The sequence below is a fragment of the Centruroides sculpturatus genome, unplaced genomic scaffold, assembly GCF_000671375.1.
Source record: "Centruroides sculpturatus isolate CEXI.00-Female unplaced genomic scaffold, Cexi_2.0 scaffold91, whole genome shotgun sequence".
Classification (NCBI taxonomy): Eukaryota; Metazoa; Arthropoda; class Arachnida; order Scorpiones; family Buthidae; genus Centruroides; species Centruroides sculpturatus.
The window spans coordinates 201,074-209,086 of record NW_019384299.1 but is presented as its reverse complement, the minus strand read 5'-3'; the positions used below and the strand labels follow the sequence as shown (position 1 = coordinate 209,086).

Sequence of the window (8,013 nt, the reverse complement as noted above, 5' to 3'; positions counted from 1 at the left end):
AAATTTTTTCGAAAGGTTATATCGGTATTTATTCTTACAGTCTTGATTAACAAAAGTAATAATTTTATAACAGATTTAATACACAACATTTTAATAATTATCATATATGGTCCGAAAATGTGAAAATTTTTATAGTAGACAGTGCATACTGTAGGTAACCTAGTTTTGCTAATTTTGCATACTTTTCGAGTAAAAAAAATATTTACATTAACGATTAACTACTGGTATCTTTAAGAATCGAAAAGAGATGATTAAATAGTATTAATGTGAAAAAGTTTGTATTTTCCATGCCAATAATACTCGGTTATTATTTCTTCCTAAAAAACGTCTTATGAAAATAAAGTTGTGAAAAATACTGTATTATTATTTCGCTTTTTTCACAAACTAGGGAACATCGTTTGCAGCAGCTCATTTCTTGATTGTCAAAAGTTTTCAACCTGCTTTAATGAGAAAAATATTTAAATGCAGCGACGTCTCCAAACTCCTCTATACTCTCCACCTGAATCGCTGACGATGGATGTCACCGATCGTCAGCGCCACAAGCGGAGAAAATATTAACTAGCGTCTATACGCTCGGTCTCAGAGAGAGATAGTTGGCGGACAGCCTTACTAACGAAGCGATCAAGTGGCCTTGATTATACTTTATCGTGGAATGAGAAGAAATGCACAAGAAGCAGAATGTAGATTCTTTCAGCGTTTTCAGCATGCAATACACTGCTTGGTGCAAACTGGTAGAACATTCGGGAGTCTTGGTCCAGGTTACTCTTGTCTACATGACATCAAAGCATTTTGTCTTTCTGCTTTACAATGAGACAAAATGCAGTAGTCTAGCATAGCTTTGTGCAAAATGTCAAAACTAACATTTTTAACATTATCCTAGTGTTCATTTAAATGCTTTAATAAAATTTCCTTTGGCCTAACAACAATATATAGTGGGCGATTGGTTAATGAACATCTCACAGAACAAACACAAGAAGAAAAATGAAAAGCGATGTAAAATAATGAATACTGATTGGTCTTCCCTTGTCTTCAGACAATAATTTGAAACTTTTTGGAGCACGGGAGACGTTGACATCGACATTCAACCAGGTATATAATGATGGGATAGTATTCCTCTGAACTTTGAATATCTCCCTTGTAATTCCATCCTTTTATTTTTCCAACAAACAATTTTTATAGTATTTGCAAGACTGTCAGGCAGGCACTCATTAAGTTTTGTGTCGGTTTTTATTTTCAAAAGGCGAGAGTATAATAGCAAAGGTAGAGAGTGGGTAGATGTCTGTCCTTGCTGGGCAGCATGGCTTGAACAGGTCTACAGTAGGCCACAGTTCAATCTTATCTAAGAAAGATTGTATTATCAAAAAGACTTAAGCAGCTTAAGGAGTAACAAAAATCACACCTGAGAAATAAAGAACATTGAAGAGCCCATAATGGAACCCGAAACGGATCTGACGACAGAAGAATGCCAAGAACTCTTGAATGAAGAACACCAAGAAACTTGGTCAGATATGTTTTCTTCTGAAAAAGAGAATCCTGAAAAGAGAAAGAGATCTGCTATTAAATATTTTTTTTGAAGAAGTTGGAGGATATCAGAACGGCATCCAAACCAGGTTGAGGTGAATAGGCTTTGGGATCTCTACAATTACAATGCTATTAATTACTTCTGAAAAATCCTGAAAAAGATAAAGAATCTGTCTAATGTCGATTGCATTTCTAACCCCCACAAACAGAAAAAACATGACTAATAAAAATGCAAGACTGTGTATGTATGTATTTTCATTATTACATATAAGTAAACACAGTAAGAAAGCATATATTTTTTGGAGTTTCCAGAACGAATGAATCAGATTCCCATAAAAACGTTTGGTAAATTGATAATTGGTTAAGGAACAATTCAGATAGTGAACAAAGTCTTAGAATGGATTATGTTTGTTAACCGATCACCCACTGTACTCTTTCCGCCTAACTCTAATAATACTCTGATTTAACAACCTAAGCCCAAAAACAGCAGCAGTCTCAGAAACCCAAGAAATAAGCACACCCATCATCTCACTAACCTCAACATCAATCTTCATTGGGGCATCTATGTAAAAATTTGTTTCTGTTTGTTGTAATGGGGCTATGTAAATAACACACCCATCTTGAGAGAAACTTGTTAGAAAAAATTTTACACCACTATGGACTCATACTTTCATACTTAAGTGATGTTTAGATTGCAAAACCCTATTTGTCTTGCAGTTGTCGTACATATCTTTATTAAAACCTTGAAACTCATCCGAATACAGGAATACCTCGAGTTACGTTGTTTGTCAAAAAATAAACTTGATTTTTATTTTTCCATATGAGTTATTTTATTTGACTTTACGTCCGTCCGCCACAAATACTGAAGTCGTAATATCACTGTAAAAGTGTTAAAGCACATAAAATCATATTAAAATATATACATTTACAGTAAATGTTACTATAATCATCATAAATCCTTGGGAACAAAACATGAAAACTTCTGTGTTCTCATCTTATTTGGCGGTATTTAAGTGCTCAATATTGGTGTTTTCTACTGTCACAAGATAATTTTAATAACTGTATTTGTTATTTAACCTTATAAAATCATCTTATTTTATAATGTCTTAGAGCAAACCACATTCACAGATAAAGAGTCTGCGATGTACTGTAAACATCGCCAAATTGTAAACATGTATACTTACAAGTATGTACGTACATGTATTTGTAAATTTAGATTACTTACAAGTATGTACGTACATGTATTTGTAAATTTAGATTACTTTTTCTGTACTATATTAAAAACTAAAATTTATTTGTTTGTAAGCTTAAAATAGATTCTTTCTTTGTTTGTAAGCTTAAAATAGATTCTTTCTTATTAACCATATATTAATTAAAAATTCATTTATAAATAAAATACAAAACTGGAAATGGTTATTTGTGGTTTAGCCTAGTGACAAGTAAATTCGACTTATGTCGTTTTTAAGTCGCCTCTCCTGGAACCAATTACCGACGTAAGGCGAGATATACCTGTATCGGGGATTGAGAGTGGGAAACACTTTATAAAATCTTAAGTAAAATATAAAAAATAAAATCTAGATAAAAATTAAAATACAGTATATATAATAGGATTAAGGTTATCTTAGCTATCCATTTTCATCTTTTATGTAATTTCTTTAACCACATTTTATATATCGTGAACACACTATTTGTTTTAAATCAAATTGGAGCATGTGTGATAAAGTTTTAATAATTACAATATGTTCCAATTCTAATTTAAGGAGAATATTAAAAAAAAAAAAAAAGGCACTATTTGAATTTTGTATATTCTTCCTTTGCTTGAGGATGACATTTTGAAATGTTGAAAAATGTTGAAACATTTCAAAATGTCACCCTCAAGCAAAGAACTGTACTTGCGTGTATTTTGTTTGCCAAGTAAATAAATTTAAAGCTGAAAGACAGTACATTTTCTTTCTTATACTATATTTGACATTGTATGCAAGAATATAAACTTTCACAAATACATCAAATTTTATATTGCCATCATATACCATAATGGCACAGCATGCAGGAGATGATGCTAAATTTACATCAGGTGAAATCATGATTGCTCAAGCACATTTTATGGTGTCTGTAGCCATAAAATATGCTCAACCAACAAGCATGGTATGCTTTAGGATGCATGTGCAATTCACGACACTAAGAAGTTGTTCATGCTGGACATTTGGACTCATGTTTGTCAAGTGCACCCAACCGGTGACCACTATTTTAATACCTTACCCAAGACAGTAAATGAATGACCGGACAATTTGTCATTAGAGCAACTGTGGCACATTTAGTATCAGCAAGATAATGTTCTAGCAGCTCTCAGTGTAATTCTAAACTGAGGGATAGAAAATGATAGAAAATGTGGCCATGCCACATTTCCTATTCCTCAGTTTCCTCATATTCCTATCCCTATCCTATGACTCATTCCCCAGACTTGATCCCAATGGATCTTTTCTTTTGGGCTCACATAAAATCATCATTCATTTTGCCAACATTATGTTATACCAGGTCTGCTATACACCATTTAAAAAAGGACTTGTGAACAACATGGCACAGTTTGTTTTTTGCAGCCTTCTGGCAATTCTTACCTGCACCACCACGTTCAGTTAAATATCCAGATGTGCAATGCTTGTTTCACACAGTTAAAATAGGTACTTTATCACCACCATTGATAATTTCAATAAATTCTCTAGATTTGAACAAATGATAGCCACAACTGATTTTTAATAAATGTAATATTTATCACCAGAGGACGTTACTTGTAACAATCCACTTCCACATGCAGGGTCTTATGGTTTCTGACAAGGAATGACATATAAAAGAAAGCATGACATATCCAGTGTTTATACATATAATATACGCAACCCAATACATTAGTAATACCAAATGATCTTCCAGACTTTTCATTGGACTATATAGTATAAGAAAGAAACTATGCAAGAGATAATAACCAAGGTATTAATAGTGTGTGCGCAGATGACTTCAACAGGTCTACAGTAGTCAACAGTAGACACAATCTTAGCTAAGAAAGTTATAATAAAAAAGACTCAAACAGATAAAGGAGTAACGAAAATCACATTGAGAAAGAAAGATGTGCCATTCGTGAAAAAATGTTATTACATGTAAATAATCTCTCCAAACTAAAAGCAAATGTAAATAAAAAATTATATACTTACTATTTTTTGGGGTCTTCGCAACGAATTCATCAAATTCCCACAAAAATCTGTGGTAAATCAATAATTGGATACCAAATAATTCAGATAGTGAACATAGGTTAATGAACATAATCCATTCCAAGACTATCACTCACTGTATTTATTAACTTCATTTGTTATATTCAGTAACCATATAATTTTACAGCAAGTTTTTACACGTAAAGTGATATTTCACAAATATTAAAACCTTATTATAATGGTGTATTTATAAGAATACAGTAAATCATCACAAAGTTTCTTTTGGCTCCTCTGTAATTCTGACAAGTTGCTTACTAAAAACTGAGTATATTTTGAATATTGCTTATAATGCATTGAAGCAAGATGCTAGATTAATGGATCAGTAGAGTTTCAAAGTTCATTACACTCCCTATTTCGTCATTCATTAAAGTCAGGTCTTGTAATTCTTCCACTATCTTATTTGGATCATGAGCAACATAATTATTGTGTTCTAGCTGTTCAGAAATGCACTTTTTTAAGCACTTCTCTAGTATATATGTTGGTGTGTTACATTTTTCCACTACTGGTCTGTTCTCTTTGTGAATGCAAAGATTCTAGACATTCGGGGGGCTAGGTTTGTGCTCTTTTTAAGAATGTCAAGAAGGATGCAAGTGGTGTTTTTCAAGTTTTTTAATGTGACTATCTTTTCATCCACAATCTCACATTCAGTCTTTCTAATATGCTCCTCAATGGCTTCATTGTAATTCTGTCTTTTCATAATTATCATTTGCTTGGTTTTATCTGCCTCCATTAGAACCAACTGATTTTTTGTTAGCCATTCTTTTGTATACCTTTCATTGAATACCATTTTCCATCTAAAATAATCCTTCTCTCTACATTATTAAGTCCTGCCAGTCCTGTCTCCATTTCAGCCATTGAAGTTTGCCATATGCTTTTGTCATTTGGAACGTAATTGGGCTAATTTTTTAACACTTCTAATCTTTCGGTACTTCTGTCTGGTCCCAGAGGACATCCGGTGTTATATCATTTTTCCTTTTGTCCGGAGCTTGTTTCTTTAGGATTCAACTCATCTTTCTGATATATTTTCTTTTCAGGCTACTTTGTACCAAGTCTGTTAGATTTACCACACTACTATTGATTTCTTTTAACCATTCTGGATTTTCTTTGTATATTCTGTCCTCTAATTCAATAAATTCCTTTAGGCCCATATTGTTTTTTAGAAACTTAATTGACTTAAACATGTATTTTGGAACCTTCACTTAACATTTAAATAGTTGGCATTTCTTACTTCAGTTATACACTAGCTTAGGGGTGGCCAACAGTTTTTGCCCCTGGGCCGAATTAGAAAGAAAACTTTTTCCATGGGCTGAACCTGAGGCTGTCCTAGGAAGATTTTGAGGTGGTGCAAGATCTCATTGTGGTGTCACCCTCGCAGAGACTAAACTGTACATAGAGATTACAGATACATTTTTCACATTATGATGCTTTATCAACACTCTACGCTGTAATGGAGCGTTAACTCTAAATGCACAGTGAGTTGTTGACCTTTTTTCTTTAGGCATCAGAATTTTTCATCGAGCTATTCAGACTTCAGCACCAAATATTGAAAGATTGATTGCGAGCCACATAAATTCATTAGACGGGCCGGATCTGGCCTGCGGGCCATGCCTGCACTAGCTGTTGTCAAAGACAGTACTGCAAACTATAGGAGTTGCAAATTATAATTATTAAATCTTGAAGTTACATATTTTTGGAATTTTTTTTCTCTAAATGTCTAGAGCTTCAGCATTTTGTAAGTTTGAGAATATCATCATGGAAACTTTCAAAGTAAACCGAATGCTAAATGTAGTTGACATTAATTTTCACACACAGGCGACTACTTCAAGAAATTACTGAACATCAAAAAGGCATAACTAAAATTTGTTTGTATGGAAGGATTTTCTTTCGGAAAAGAAACTGGATGCCGTAGGAATGACTTGGATACTTTAGTTTTGTGGCCACATTTTTCTATTTCTTAACTTAGTTATAGCAAGATACAATACTCTTTGGAAAACATTCTTCAAGTTCCATTCGTTCCAATGGGTAAATGAGTGATTGGAAGAGTTTTCTAGTATAATACCCAGATAACCAGACAAAAAAGCAATGATCCTTAAATAAGATCTTATCTGTAGATTGTTAAAGAGAAAAGCTAAATAATATACAGTAAAACCTGCCTAAACAGGAAAAATTCATAGGAACAATTGATTTTCTATGTTAAAAATAAAACCTGTTCAAAACAGAAATCTGCCAAACCATAGAAAATTATATATATATATATAAACCAGCAAAACATGTGTAAACCTGTGTACCAATCCGGTTTACACTGGTTTCGCTGTCCGTCATATACATAAAATTATACGTGTATATTTAACATAAGCAATAAGCAGTTTCGTCCATAATGAAATCTAAAAAAAATTGAAACACCTAAAATATTAAATGTTATTTTGGTAATAGAACGAAAATTGCATCCCTTTATACAGTAACTAAGTCGTTCTAATTTGAAGAAAAAAAAATTAAACTTGTTTTAGAAGAAAGGCGAAAAAATATATATATATATATTTTTTTTCGCCTTTCTTCTAAAACAAGTTTAGTTTTTGTCAAGAAAAACTAACGTTATTCTTATAAAATAAACACACATAGAATGATGTACAGGTAACCCCCGTATAACACGGCACTTCTATAGCACGGTTTCACTCTGACACGGTTCGAGAATTGGGTAAAACCCTCCTACAATATGAAATGTAATAAATTTTTACATACTTAAGTTATAATAGTTCGCAAAAATAATAATTTTCATGAACTATTAGTACTTAAGTATGTAAATTTTCTTTTCTCGCCTTCTGTCCATACACATAGTCCTTCTAGAAACTTGTTTCAATGTTGCCAGATGTTTCCCCCTTATTTTATACTTGCTTTATTCTTCATAAGTGCTTAGCACCATATGAGGAAATTTATAAAGATCTTTTAACTAGAAGCAAGCAATCTAAAATTTCATACATTTTGCAAAAGGTAAAGCATGGATCTGAAGATAATGCAGAAAAATGCTCAGAGGATAAGGATAACTTCCCAAAAAGAAAACGCTCTCGGTTAATTAATAGTGTTTTTAGTGATGACGAAGAAAACATTGTTTAATTTATATTAATATGTATCACTTTAAAAAATTTTAATGAAGATATTTATCTTAATTATGAAAATATACTAGCATGTTTTTTAATTTTTGGAACCTAACCCTCCTTTTCGTATTAGTTCTTTG

The 8,013-nt window shown here is 32.4% G+C and overlaps 1 protein-coding gene and 1 long non-coding RNA gene across 3 annotated transcripts in view; one reads left to right on the top strand and one right to left on the bottom strand.

Annotated features, from left to right (window-relative positions):
- LOC111632468 overlaps window positions 1–8,013 on the bottom strand; it is an 80,284-nt gene that overhangs the window by 31,599 nt on the left and 40,672 nt on the right. The window lies entirely within an intron of this gene.
- Window positions 1–8,013, top strand: part of LOC111632370 (tyrosine-protein kinase Src42A-like) — a 71,933-nt gene that overhangs the window by 60,714 nt on the left and 3,206 nt on the right. The gene's annotated exons all lie outside the window — the stretch shown is intronic.